Source organism: Pan troglodytes, chromosome 10 (genome assembly GCF_028858775.2).
Source record: "Pan troglodytes isolate AG18354 chromosome 10, NHGRI_mPanTro3-v2.0_pri, whole genome shotgun sequence".
In the NCBI taxonomy this organism is placed as follows: Eukaryota; Metazoa; Chordata; class Mammalia; order Primates; family Hominidae; genus Pan; species Pan troglodytes.
This window is the reverse complement of record NC_072408.2, coordinates 98,770,136-98,785,364: the sequence shown is the minus strand read 5'-3', so window position 1 is coordinate 98,785,364 and position 15,229 is coordinate 98,770,136. Positions and strand designations below refer to the sequence as shown.

At 36.7% G+C, this 15,229-nt stretch overlaps 1 long non-coding RNA gene across 1 annotated transcript in view; it reads left to right on the top strand.

Moving 5' to 3' along the window:
* The window catches only part of LOC107967785 (uncharacterized), a 54,276-nt gene that overhangs the window by 22,822 nt on the left and 16,225 nt on the right, over window positions 1-15,229 (top strand). The window contains exon 6 of the long non-coding RNA XR_008538543.2: window positions 3,794-3,940. This is a non-coding gene — a long non-coding RNA (uncharacterized LOC107967785). The remainder of the gene's footprint in view (window positions 1-3,793; window positions 3,941-15,229) is intronic.

Here is a 15,229-nt window from a genome sequence, read left to right as displayed (position 1 = left end):
GGAAATTAAGAAAAAATAGAAAATAATGTACAAACAATAAATTATGTTAAAAAGAAAGGTTAAGCAGATATTAAAGGGCCAAATAGAAATCTTGAGTACCTCTGTGGAGCCCTGGGAAAGGCAAGAGCCTCATTTCAGTGTTTGCTCATGTTCTGGGCTTGGAATTTTCATACTCTTTGTGTCCATATAGGAATTCAGGTCCCATAATGGGTACAGGTTCAAGGCTGCAGGGTTTAGCAACTGATTCTGTTTTTTATTCATGGCTTCAAATGGGCCTCAGTCTTGTTTACTATGGGAGAAAAAAAGAGGAAGAGATTAGAATACTGCGACCTTGTATTCAGCAACATGTACCCATAACTCAGAACAGGATGTTATCATCTGTCCCCAGGAAGGCCGCATGCAGTTGAAAACCTCAATGTTTCTGCCAGCAGTGCTTACTTCAAAATATTCCTGGCTGTGTAAGGCTTTATCTCTGTGGGCACAGTACATCCACGGCATTTCCCTCCAGGCTGCCTTTCCTGGTGCTAGAATGGACACTTGCCTTGTGGGAATATTTTTTCCTTGCTTTTAATTTTCTTTCCCTGATGGCCAAGGTAATACATGCTTATGTTAAAAGGAAAAAAAAAAAGGGAAAATATAGAAAAACACAAAGAAGTAGGGAGAAAAGTCACTTATACTCTTACTGCAGTAATATTCTGATATATATTCTACAGGCCTTTTGGCCTCTATTTTTGTCCTTTTCATAATCGAGATAATACTAAAAATACTTTTAAAAAATCTACTTTTGTTGCTTACAACTATAGTAAAATCTTTTAATGAGGTGTGATGTTAAGGGTTCTAAAAGGCCTTCTTCACTAAAACCTTTACGCCATTGGCTTGTTAAGAATTTCTGAAATTCCGGTATTAGACGTTCATTTCTTTAGATCTAATAGACAGTTGTCAGTTGCTTTACTGGTGAAGTAAACCAGAGTGATCAGCCATTAATACTTTATCAATCATTGATGGCTTCTGTAGCTTCATAGATTGCATGCTTGCTTTCCTTAAATTTCAAGAGCGTGACAGGCCAACCTAGGAGAGTAGAAGGTGACAGGGGTATATGGCAGAAAAGGGCAGGTCCATGGATGGGGTAGATAGATGTAGACAATGGTCCTATGGAGTATATTAAAACATTTACATGTAACCACTTGCTCTGGGTAGCAGTCCAAAGGCCAGGTCCATGATTTGAGGGTGAAATGGGGTTAAAACCTGGCTCTTTCATTTCCTAGTGGTGTGTCTGAAGTTCACTGCTTGAAGTCTTCGATTCTCAGTGTTTTCATCTGTAATAGGGAGTTACTGAAGCCTACTTCAAGGTCATTGTGAAAAGTAAATGAGGAAATGCAAGTGTTTGATTCACAGTAATTGTACACTAGATGTTTCCTTTTCATCCCTACTTCCCCCCAGCCCCTCAACAGCCCTGTTTTATTACGTAAGTGCTTAGAAAAATGGGCTTTCCATAGCTCGGTCAATCAGAATGGCCTTAGCCACAGCAGGACCAAGAATACAGTTACACTAAACTGTGCTGATTCATATCAGGTTTCAGTATGGTTGTTCAGCTATAGTCAGCCTCTTGGTATGGTGTACTGAGTTGGTGCTAGTATAGTGCCTAGCACATCATAGGTGCAAAATAAATGTTTGTTGAGTGAAGGTTTACAGATTCAACCTTCATTAACACATAGAAACTTTTATGGGCCATAAACCCCTTAGAACATAGTCTTTGGTTGTTTTTTATAATTATTTACATGTCATGTGTTCTTAAAAAGTTTTGTTTATATGAAAACTTCTTGATAATACAGTTATACACTTGGTTAAATTATTATTAAGTTAGGAATAATTGAATCTGAAATCTGAAACCATAGACATGTAAGTTCAAAGACCCCCTGAAGCTCTTTTCCTTACTCCCATTTCTTCAAAAATAATGTTTCAGTTTTCAGAATCATAATGTCTACCATTTTAAACTATGTGGTGATACAATTCAACAATGAAGCTTAGTGTTTTATATAAAATTGCTAAAAATCAGGTCTAATATTAAATCAGAAAATAGTCTGTAAAATAGCCTGCCCATCTTGACCATCGTTTAATAATGGTTTGCTGAGACTTATAAAGGAGCAGAAAAAGAAGTTGGTTTTGCAAAAGGAAATACTCACAGAAACTTACGCACATTCAGACAACCTTAATAATGTTTCATCAGAATCATTGCTCCTGGTACACAGTATAGGTGAAAAGTACTTGGGAAAAAAAGCCAGCATAACTGTAGGAAATTTAGTTAATCTATTAATGCAGCTCTCCCAAGGTTCTCTTCAAGTTTGTAGCATTTGCATCCTGGATACTTGAGTTTTGGATACCTATGTTCAGCACCAAGACATCCTTCCACTTTGAGACTTAGGTATTTAGAGACTTTATGGGTGAGATGACATGATAAAAGTAAAAAGAAAATCAGCAAAGAAGTTTTGAGTACCCACTCTTTGCAGTATAAAAACATAACAGCCCTTGTTCTTCAAGAGTGTAACAACATTTTCATCAGCTGCCATTATTACAAATTGAATTAGTGATGTGCCATTAACCATTTTCATCAAGTCATGACAAATATAGGTTGTTAGCACTGCTTCAGATAGCTAGCGGGGAGAGGAAAAGCATGGAGCTCTATTCCTTTGCTTCCTCCCCTGAAAATGAAGATAATAAAGCCTCCCTGCAAAATTATGGTCAGGATTAAATGGGATAACACCTGGGAAAATGCTCTGCAAATGCTAAATCTGTGAGTTCCAAGATGTGGTTCCTAGGCCAGCAGCATGGGCACCGCCTGGGAACCTGCTAGGAGAGCGAATTCTTGGGCCCCACTCCCAGACCTGATAAATAAGAAACTCTAGGTATGGGGCTCAGCAATCTGTGTTTTAGCTACCACTTCAGGTGATTCCTGTGCTTGCCAAAGATTAAGAACCACTATCCTAAAGTGTTATACAAATGTCAGGCATTGCTATTCTATGATATTCAAGGACCTAAGATACCCATTGGCCCAAAAATATCTCTTCCTCACTGGCCTATCCTCTGCCTTCAATTTGCATAAGTAATGAACAAGAGTGGATCAAAAAATGATATCCCCCTTTTCCTCCTCCAAAAAAACCCTCCAGTATTAATTGCCTGTGAATTACCTGGTTAATCAACAGTACGTCAGCTGGGATGAAACTTTTCCCACTACCACCCATTGTCTCTGAAATGAGACTTGAGGACTCTTAGGTGGCCACTCCTTCAGCAAGACCGTGGAGGTCTAGGGAACAGCCGCCAAAAAGAAAGGATGCTGCCATGCTTGAAATTTACCTGCTGTTAAAAGCCTCCCTCAAAGCTAAAACATCGGGATGGTTTAGAGTTGACTGGTTTGCGAGTGTGGTAAGATTAAAAGGGACTAGGTCTTCCACTGTTGTTGAGACAAAAGGTGAAGCAATAAAACAGATTTTCACCTTGCTTTCCTTGGGTTGTCATCTAAAATGTTTGCAGGAGACTCAGGGCAACATTTTGGAAACACTCACTCTGTGCCACACACAGTGCTAAATACTTCAAGTGTGTTATCCCATTTACTTTTATTTACACACTCAAGAGGTGTGTGCTAACATGGGTCTTGTTCACGGACGAAAAAAAATGGCACAGAAAAATTAACTAATAGACCAAGTCGCACAACTGGTGCTTAGCAGAGCCACAATTTGAAGACAGGTTCTAACTGCAAAGTCCACACAAGTAATTGCTCTATGTTATTGACTTTCAGCATTTATGAATATCATCTGTCTAATCTGGAGAAACACATCTTATAGTTGGCCACTCTCATGGTTCTTGTTGCCTTCTGTTGTCTGGAGGAATCTAAGGATTTATGGAAGTTATGTTGGTATATCAGAAGCTTGTTGGTATATATTTGGTGAGTATATATTTTGTTCTTTGTTCAGTTCCAACTCTCTATAAATAGCCTCCCCATAACCCCATCCATGATGTACCAGCAAAGTATTCCTGGCAGCTGTTTAATTCCATGGGGCCTTCCCTTTCTGGTCATAGTCTATTGGATCAAGAATAAGTTCCCGACAGAGATTAGGCTGATAAATATAGTTCTTGGAGGAAGATTTGAATCTGGGACTAAATTATAGCATTTGGGTCCCATGTAGACTCAAAGACAGAGGCCAGAGGGATTGAGAAAAAAGTAGATGCTCAAAGGAGAGATATTGTCTCAATTGTATTTCAGTTCTTGGTTTCAGTTCCCTTTTAAAGCCCAGTTTTTTAAGGATACCCTAATATCTCTATGATGAACTCCCCCTTTTTCACTTAAGTTAGGCTCAGAAACAATTGACCACCTAATTGGTTGATGGAAGACACCTGCTGACAACTCAGCAACTCTCACATAAGATTTTGATACTCATGGACCATTATTTCCTGGCTGCCTGGTGGGGGTCCTTTAGTGTCCTACCAACTCCATCTCCTTATCCTTTCCTCTCTAGTAAACTTGGTTGCTTGGATGCTTGATGATATATTTGCTTATTCTTTCACCCCTCTTGGTTTATCTCTACACACATGTACACACCTCTACTCTCCCTGCTCCCCACATGTTATGTGGATCTTGCCAATGGCCACTTTATAATTTTGTCAAGTTCCAGATCCTGCAAGCTGCTAGTTATCCTCTTCAAACTTCATTACTATGAATTGTAATTCACTGCTCTGAAACAGTGAATTATCTTTTTAGTGACTTATGCAGTTAAACCAAGTTGTAAAATTCAGTGCCAAATCCCTATAGTGCAAACTTTAAACACTGTGATTTTAAATGCTCTCCTGTTTCAATGTGTTCAACATCCCATTAGATACTACCACTAATGTGTTCCATATCTTATCCCATAACCTCTAAAAAATGGGTAAACAATTTCAAAGAAAGACTTATGGAAACTTAAAGTTGGAAGATAACCAACATTTTCCAAATGCAGGAGTCCTTGCTGCAACCCTCCTGCGTTTAAGTTATTGAACCTCTTAAACACTTTCAGCAATGGAGAGTTGCACAGTCCTCTAAATGAGTATTTTATTCTCTTAAAATAAGACCTACCTCTTTGTCATATCCAAATTTTGCTACATTAAGCATCTTAGAGTGAATATTCTCCCAATACCTATGATAGATTGCTTTCTAAATTTTCCTTTCTTAAGGTAAACAATACCAACCTCCTTCAACTGTTTTTCATTAAGTGGTTTTAAAGGATTATGGTCATTCGATGTCCTTTTTTCTGAACAATATCTTATTTCACAGTCTTTTTTTTTAATGTGGCCTTTCAAAACTGAACATATCATTGTCATGTGGTCTGGATGTCTATCTCTATGGAAGTAGATTGGGACCACCATTATTTTCCTAATACCTCTATCAGCTTGTTGTCTCCTAGGATCTTTTTCACATGTTATATTGTCAAGTCAAGAATCCGGAATCTCCTCTTAATATGGTTTTAAGCAAGAAAAAAATGTAGGATTCCCACTGTGACAATAAGATATCATTGAGAAAATTGGTCACCTTTAACTTTCCACACACCTTTAACCAATTACTTAGCCACAGTCATCCTCCATTTTCTCTCCATTTTTTTTTTAAGTTGAGATGACCCTCTTTTTATCAAAACTCACTTTTCTACCCATGGAACCCATTCTTTTCTTTCTTCTTGGAAGCTTGTCTTATTCTTCCTTTGCTCTTCTCTCTTACTGACTCTGCCCTCTGTGCCTCTAAACTGTCTCAAATCTCTTCCATTACAAATGAAATAGGTTCTCTCTGGTAGCTACTACCTTATCTCTGTCCTTTCATTACCAAGTTCTCGAAGAAATGCATGCTTTCTTCTCTTTTCTGATTTAGTTTTTAAAATATACTTTAATTTGGCTTCCATCTGAACCACTCTACTGACACTGCACCTACTGAGTCTAACAATTGGTTTGACTGTGAAATTCGCAGGTCATTTTAAAATTCTCATCTTAATGGACCTCTGAGTTACATTTAATACTGTAAATTACATCTTTCTTGAAACTCTATTTCCATGGCTTCCAAGACCCAGAACTCTCAGAGTTGTCCCATGTCCCTCTAACCACTCTTTCTTTCATTTTTTCCTTTTTCTCCATAAACTTCTTTTCCTTTTCTTTTGGCTTTTAAAACCTGGAGAACCCAAAGTAACATGGGATTATTTGAGGTCCTGCTCCCTAATATGACTATGTGTTTTCACGGCTTCTCTAATATCATCTGTCACCATTTTCTGCTCTGCCTTTTAGCACTCAGAAATTTCTGTGTACACTCTACTAGTTTTCACCTGTGTGTCTTTCTCATGTTGTGCCCTTTAGCCAGAATAAAACCCTTTCAGCTCAGATGTCTACTTCACTGGTACATTTTCTTCCCCCCGTCACTCTTCATTAGATGAGTTAAATGCTGCTTGCTTCTCTGTACTGTATAAATGGCCCATCACTGCACTTTTCTTTTTATAGATCTCTCTCCTCAAGTGGACTATTATGAGAAACTGGGATAAAATATTTTTCATTTTTTAAATATCTGCATGTCTCAGCAAAGGACCTGAGTAAATGATCAGCCAATCAGCCACTGTATGGAATTTTGCTATTTACATTGCTCTATATTTTTATAAACACCATTTTAGGTTCATCTTTTCTTACAGCTAGTTTTAGTCCAGCATTCCAGGCTGTTCTTCTCTTTTTAATTTTCCATTTGACCATCAGTGCTATTCATCATCTTGCCATTCTTTCCAGTACTGGCAGATTAGATATGCGTGCCCTCTTAGTTTTTATTCAAATCATTTGGAGAAAATGTTGAATAGGACTGATCCTATAGTAGAATTCTGGAACTGGTACGTGGTATCCTAGCATCTAATGTCTTGTTGCTCTTTTTTCACAAATTGCCAAAATAAAGCCATCTTTGCCAAATAGCTCAGTTGCAGATTGGGCTTGTGCATTGATTTCAGCTACTGTCTTACATCTCTTCCCTGCACAAATGTATTATCTAATGTCTTCATTATAAGAGAATGTGAAGGAAATCTTTAATGAAAACTTGTATTATAGCAACAGTCTCAGTCTTTCATCATTGGATAACTAGCAAAGAGTTATCAGGAGAAAGGATTATATGGGTTAAAGCAATTTTATTTTTTAATGAGGAATATAAGAACATGGCCATTTTCCGTTGGTTATATCAGAACCCCTGTATTAACAAGTGCAAAATACACTTTCTATTTACCATTACTCCAAGGGAAAAAAAGTACATTATTTGCATTGAAGAAATATGTAGTTATGTCTTCTCGAGTTACATGAAGGATAATTTTAATGTTGATTACAGAAAACTAAATATTAGTAATTAATTGATTACTATGTGCCAGGAACATTTTGAGATGTTTTATGTATTATTTATTAGTCAGAATAACTCTATGAAGGAAGTATTATTTATTTATATGTTTTACGAATGAGACATTGAAGCAGAGAGAGGTTAAGTAACCTGTCCAAGGTTATATAATCAGTAAGTTCAAGGGTCACCTGACTCAGTTCTAGAAAATTCTCAAGTATATACTCATGTTGCCACAATTCTAACTATCACTATTCTACCTAACAAACAGCTATGCCCTTCTTAGAAAGCAACATCATCTCCTTCAATACCATATACCCAGTTCTCCTTGTGTGCAATTCTGTGGGTGAGTGGGCAGTGTTCTTGAGCATGGAATACAAATAATGAAAACCCTGGTGGGTGGAGAAGCTAAAAAAATTAGTTCTTTCTGCTCATTATCTTCTAATAATTTGTTTTTGATGGGCTTAGAAGGGAATTGAGAATGAAAAAAGACCCACACCATCTTCTTTATGGTAGTCATCATCATTATTTTCAATTTGGTAGAAGATGTTCTATCCCTTTCCCAGTATATCTCCCTTGTCCCATAAATAGAAACTTGGCCTTTTAAAATTTATTAGGAAGATAACATGGGTATTCCCCTCCACCACTGCCTACACCCAACTTTGTTCCTCCTTGCTGGGGCAGCAGTGAATCATATGCCTGGGGGATGGCTGGACCTGGTGGAGATCCCCATGAGAACTGCCCTGTTTTAGCTTGAGATCTTTTCTATACTGTATCTCAATCTTATTCCCAAACAGTAAGTGAATTACTTAGTCACGGCTTCTTCATCCTGCTCCTGGATAGGTAACATTATTTCAGGGCATGAGGAATGTAGAACTCCTTTTGTTCAGGGGTGTAAGCTGAATTTCCAAATCCAGGGTTAAAGGTGGGACTATGACTCTTTGACTCCTCTTTCAATATCTACTGAACACCAACCATGTTCATATACTGTTCTAGGTGTTGGAGATTCCACAGTGAACAAAACTAGCAGTGACTCTGCCCCCAAGGGTGGTACATTCTAGTCAGGGAAGACAGACAGACAGACAAAAATATATAAAACATATCAGATAATAAAGAGAGTTTGGAAGAAAAATAAAGTAGGTAAAGGGGAATAGAGAGTGCATAGTTGGGTAGAGTGGTGCTATTTTCCGTGAAGTGGTCAAGGAAAGCCTCTCTGACTGTTTAAAATTTGAGCAGAGAGTGAGGAAGTGAGTCCTGTGGCTACCTGGGGGGTAAGAATTTTTTCTTTTTTTTACAATAGCAAAGACACAATCAACCCAGGTGGCTATCAACTTTGGATTTGTTAAAGAAAATGTGGCACATACACACCATGGAATACTATGCAGTCATAAAAAAGAACAAAGAGGCATCTTAATTTAGGAAGGTAGCAGTGGAGGTGGTAAGCATTAACTTAAAGTTAGAGGCAATAGATACATGCCTTTTGTAGCAACATGGATGCAGCTAGAGGCCATTATCCTAAGCTAACTAATGCAGGAAACAGAAAACCAAACACTATATGTATTTGGTTGGAGTTAAACATCAAGTATACATGGACATGAAGATGAGAATCGTAGACACTGAGAAATACAAGGTGGGGGAGTGAGGGAGAGAGGCAAGGGCTGAAAAACTACCTATTGTGTACTATGCTTATTACCTGGGAAATAGAGACATTCATACTCCAAACCTCAGCAACATGCAATATATCTTTGTAACAAACCTGCAGGTGTACACCTTGAACCTATAATAAAAGTTGGAAATAAATAAATAAATGTCTAAAGACAACAGACACTGGCAAGGCTGTCAAGAAAGCGGAATACTTATACACTGCTGGGGGGAATGTAAATTAGTCCAGTCATGTGAAAATCAGTTTGAAGATTTCTCAAAGAGCCAAAGAACTAAGAGTTGAACTACCATTTGATCCAGCAACTCCATTACTGTGTATATACCCAAAGGAAAATAAGTCACTCTACCAAAAATAATTTTCTAAGAGCAAGTTCAAAAAACCTTGAGGCAAGCTAAAACTTGCTTTTTTTTTTTGTAGGGAGGCCAGTGTGACTGGAACAGAATGAGTAAAAGAGGAAAATGTAATAGTTGAGTACAGACAGAAAGAAGAGAACAAATTCATGTAGGACCCCAATAGCCAAAGTCAAGAATTTTAATTTTACTTTGTGAGAGATGGGAAAGCAAGATTTTGAAATGTAGGGTAATGTAATCTGACTTGTCTATTGAAAAAATAATTCTTAATGTAGTATAGAATATAGATGCCATGGGGAAATTGTGGACATAGGGAGAGTGGCCAGAAGGCTACTGTAAGAGTTTAATTAGGAGATAAAGGCAGCTTAATTTAAGGGGATAGCAGTGGAGGCAGTAAGTATTAATGTATTCTGGATGTATTTGAAATTAAGAGGCAACAGAATTTGCAAGTAGATTGAGTACGGGGTTTGATACTGTCCATGTGGTAATTTATATTTTTATTAAGTAGTTGTTTTAAAATTTATTTTTGTTTTCAAAGTTTAAGTATAAAAATAATTAGAGTAACAAAATACAACCCCATAAGCCCAGATTCTATACTCATCCATATTTGACACATTTGCTTTAATTTTCTCCTTTTGTATTTGTTGAATTATTTTAAAGCAATCTCATGGACAGTAGTCTAGAGATTAATACAGGATATCAAAGAGGGAGTAGTGGAAGGGATAGTCTGATGTTATGACAGTATGGAAGGGAGAACGATCTGGAAATTTTAATGAAGAAACAGGCAGGATACCCATCCCCCCCTTTAGGTCCAATAGGATGAATATAGTGCAGAAAAATAGCCACCTTCTGAGAAGGCTGCAGGTAAAATAACTAGCAAATCTAGTTTCTGCTATATAAAAAGGTGAGGGAACTATTCAGATAAGAGACTGAGGACATATAAGATCTTGCTGATGATGGACTATGGGTAAAGAGCTTCAGCAATTGGAGAGGGAAGGGAGATGGGGACAAAATAAGAGATTATGGAGCTATGTGACTGTTAAACGTGGAGGGTGAGGGTTACCTGTGATTCTAAAGCTTCTTGAGGTAACAGACGTAACAACAATAAATGTGGTTTCCAGGCAGAAAATGGTGGCATGATTGTGGATTTTAGAGTGCAGGGAATTCTGGGTATCAAGACCCCCATTTCATACTTGGTGGTGGACACAGGTGGTTAAGGGAAAGATAGTTTTACTCTGAGTTCACATATCTCACTCTTAACTCCCATTGGGTGATGAGTTGATGAGGTAGCGATCTAGCTTTGTTCAAGCACATGCTAAAACAAAAACACGACCAATAAAAAAATCACACTGTAAATTGTTTTCCATATTTGTTCATTAACACATGTAGCACACTTTGGGAATCACTGCTCAATACTGCCTCTCTTTGGACCACCTTAACCATGAATAATATCCAGGAACGTAACAAATAGAAGCAGCTGTAGAGGTTAGTTGCTGAACATCACCATACTGGGTATTATGAAAAATACAAAGATGAGAGGAAGATGGTTTCTCAAGGCACTTACACACTTTTGGGGAAACAGTCATGTAAGTAATCACCTATGATAGAATACAGAAGTAAAAGTAATATTTTGTGCAAGTATAGAAGTGATAAATTCTAGGAATAGAAGGAGTGTAGGGAAGGGGATCTGGGAAGTTGCTGTACAGGAAGTGGAATGTGACTCAATGTTTGAAGGAGGGCTGGGATATCTATAGAAAGTGAATGAGGAATGGATAGTTTGGGCAGAAAGAATAACTTTACAAAGTTACAAAGGCGTAAATGTGACTAATCTTCGTCCATCTAGTCAATAGGGTGAAAACTGTTGGGGATTATCTTTGATTCCTCCTCTCCCTCAATCTTGTGACACCTGTCACCAAATCCTATTGGTAACACTTTTACAGTCTCTTAAATCATCCACTCTCTTCTACTCCTACTGCCATATCCTGAGTTCAAGCCTACTTTACCTTCTTTCCTCTTCCCTAGACTATTGCAACTAACTTCTCACTGGTTTACCAGCTTCTGATCTATCTTCATTCTAATTCCTTTCAGACACTGCCTCTGGAACTCCTTGCCGAACACAAAGCTGTGCTATTTGCCTGCCTAGAGCATTGATGGTAAAATAGAGTTTTCAATGTCTGTCACTCAAGGCCTTTCCACATCTCACCTCAATCCCTTTTCTCCTCTAATTTCTGGCCTTACGTTCTCTAAGTCACCATGTGTTTTACCTATAATAAACAATTTTGCTCCTTAAATGATGCCTTACATTTTTTTTCCCTGAATTTGCATCTTTGCTGAAACTACCAATCCCAGCCTTCAGAGTCTTTCCCTTTCTCTCTGCTTAATTGATCCTCTGAGGTCAAATTCAATGTTACTTCCTTCTGAGAAGCTTTTCTCAACTTCTACCCCTGTCAAAATGAATCACTCTTTAGACATTGCTTCTGCCACGTAGACCATGCTTTGTATCATAATGATTTCTATTAATTCCCATTCCTCCACTGGAGTGTGACATCCTTGGAAAAAAAGGCCATGTTTTGGTTACTCTGGGCCTACCAAAGGTCTCCCTCAGGAATAGTAAATATGCCTTTTCCATTTCTGGCTTTCTTTATATCATTATTGTATAAAACCATTTTCTTTTACTTAAAGGTATACTGTCTTCTAGAAGTAAAAGTCCACAAATTATAAACCATTTTTTTCATGACATTCAGTCTGACATGGTGCTGAAAGCCACTCAACGTGGCTAATTATATGATGAGTTTCAAAAATTAGATCATAGCATGCCCAAGCAGGTAGTTAGTTTATCATCAGGGAAATTCATAGCCTTGACTTAACTTGTAGACATGTGAGAATTTTTTTTCTTTTTGCTACACCCATTTTTAAAAATAATGTTGTCCTTTATAACTGGAGGGAAGCATGTCATATTTAAGAATAAATTATCTTACTCAGGCAAAAATACAAGATCAGGTTGAAGATATTTTCAGCATTCAGAAATAGGACACGAGGTCTTGGGAACTGTAACATTAAATCGGGGTAGAAATATATTAAATAGACTAAAACATAGTGTTTTATGATTGAGTGCATTTCTAGTATCTGGTCCTATGAAGTATTTAGACTGAACTAAGATTCTCATTATAGCTTAACTGAAATAATGAACTCACTGTTGAATTAGGGATAAGAAAGTAAATCATCATGTCTCTAGTCTTGGCCTGATTCATTCAGCTTCTAGGAGATTTTCCCCCTTTGTCATTAATATAAAATAATACTGGAAGTTTATATATGAACAAAGAGACTAATAATCATTAGCTATTTAAGTCATGTGACTTCTTGCTCTGAATGCCTTTTTAAAAACATACTTTGTTATAACTTACAATGTGAAACCTGTAAGATATTTAAATGAGCATTGAAACTGGCATAAGATCCAGGTTTGTGCTTTAAAATCATATAAATTTTACTTGATGAAAATTCTAAAGTTTTCTCAAATTCACATTATTAAGAAATTCTTAAACAATTTTTATGTGCACTTCCTTGCCCCTCCCCCACCTGATCTCCAAACTTCTCCAGTCAGTTACCATAGCAGACACTAAACAATGTAGAAAATAGATTTGTTTCCATTGAAGGAATATATATATATAACAAATAAATATTTAAAGGCACAGAAGGATATCTGTAAAGACATTCTCCTCAAAAGTCAGAATTATCTTGGTTTCAGAAGATACATTATTATGTTCATTAACAGGAGCACAGAAGAGAGTTTGCTTTTTGTAATATAACTACAAATTGTAGAAGTATCTCAGATTGCAGATTCAGGCTATACATATATGCACTATGCTTTTGAGAAAGAATATATATTAATTTATGAAGTGGAAAGTAAATAAAAGGTAAGATAAATTTTGCTTTAAAAGTTGTTATATTATTTACAAAAATGAAGCCAAGGTTGTCATTTTTAGAAATCATGTCAGATGAAGATTAGTTAAAGGAATTGAGAATTTTGTCCTGAGAAAGAGAGAACTAAAGAAAGAGACAAAAGTTTTTAATATTTAAAGATCTCCCTGGAGAAGTAGAAATAGGCCTGTTTTGTATTACGCAGACTGGCTTCTGAATGCTGCAATTCCTCAGCCTACCTCTTCCTGTTAACCTTGGGGTGTGCTGCAAATTAAGGAGAAACCAAGTCTGGGGGAGGAAGAGGGAGTTACCAGTAAGGTGGCTGAGTGTGTGAAATCACATCAAGAGTTTTAATGATGGCCTTGCCCTTTAGTCTAGTGTTTCTGCAGAATCTTATTAACAGTAGCGATGGTAACAATAACAAGACAGTAATAGCTTTATTCTTCTAAGTACTTTAGAGCCTGCGTGTAAAATAAATGTACCTTGACAATAAAGCAGCAGCCATTCTTAGATTATTTTTATTTGTTCATTTAAAAATATCTTACCTATGAACGCAAATATATTTTCATAAGAAAAAAAGACAATCCTAAGATACCGATATAACCAGGATGATTCAGTCTTTGAAACAAAGGTATGATTTCAGAGAATAAGTAGGGCTCTATTGAGAAAGTTATAAACGTAGTCTCACAAATAAGCTGTGATTTTAATGGGCTTCATTATATTGTTCAACTAAAATTAAAAATTTGAGCAATTTTAAAAAATCACTTATTATTGTCTTCCCATTTCATCTTGCTCATTAGAGCTGTTTCTTTGTCATGCCAAAATCTTTTTTGAATCAGGGTGAGACATGAACCTGAGTATTTTCTTGACTGTATTCTTGCTTGAGACAATGCAAGAAGTACAAAAGTAATAATATATTTTTAAATAAATATAAATTATTCATTTTATAAAATGTATGTGTATTCATATATAGAGAGAGAGAGAAAGAGAGAGAGTAAGAGAGTCTTTCAGAGCAAAATATTCAGTAGTGACAATGGTAATAAAATTATTCACAATATTGGTCTCATAGATGTTTGCTGTGAATAGACATATGTAGAAAATCATTTAGGGGAAGGTCAAATTTACTACCAATTGATTTCTCTAGAGAGTGTTTTTTATGAATGCTCTTAGTTTGCATCAAAAGAAAAACTTACAGAGATCACATTACGTTTTGATAAAGGTTTTATAGTTGTTTACACAAAGGTCCTGTCCAATTTTGACAATATGTTCTTGCTAGAAATTTACTAGCAAGAGTGTAAATGTATATTGACATACTTACTAAAATTCATTTGGATTTGATCTGCCTCTATATCCCACTGTTCCCCTCTCTATCTGATAAGCAAGCTGCAAATCTTTATCTTCCTCCCTTTCCTTCTTTTTTCCTCAATACTTCTGTATGGAATTACAATTTTGCAATCAGTTGTTTATTGATGGTTTCCTAGACCCTGTTGCAGGTACTCCTGTACTCTGCAGGATGATGTTTTACCATACACCATTGCACAGTCTGTTGGATATATATCCTCTTGCATGGTTCAGGGGATTTAGTGAAGAATAGCACCTTGTCAAGGAACACAGCATTTAGAAGGACAGTTGCGATATGTATACATGTAAACACATGCACACACTTGACCATAGTACAATGTTTACAATGGCACAAAGAAAGTATTGTAAGAGTTAGAATAGGGAGCACTTATTTCTGACAGGCATGGTCATAAAAGCTTCATGAAGAAGGCTACATTTGAGCTCAGCTTTGAAGTATGGGTAATCTGTCAAAGAAAATGATAGGGAGGAGAAAAATGTAGGTGAAGATAAATAATTTTTTAAATTAAAAGTTGTATATTTTTAGTTTTCATCTGTGGCTGCATGATTCATCTCTAATAAATTTTTCTGAGTGGT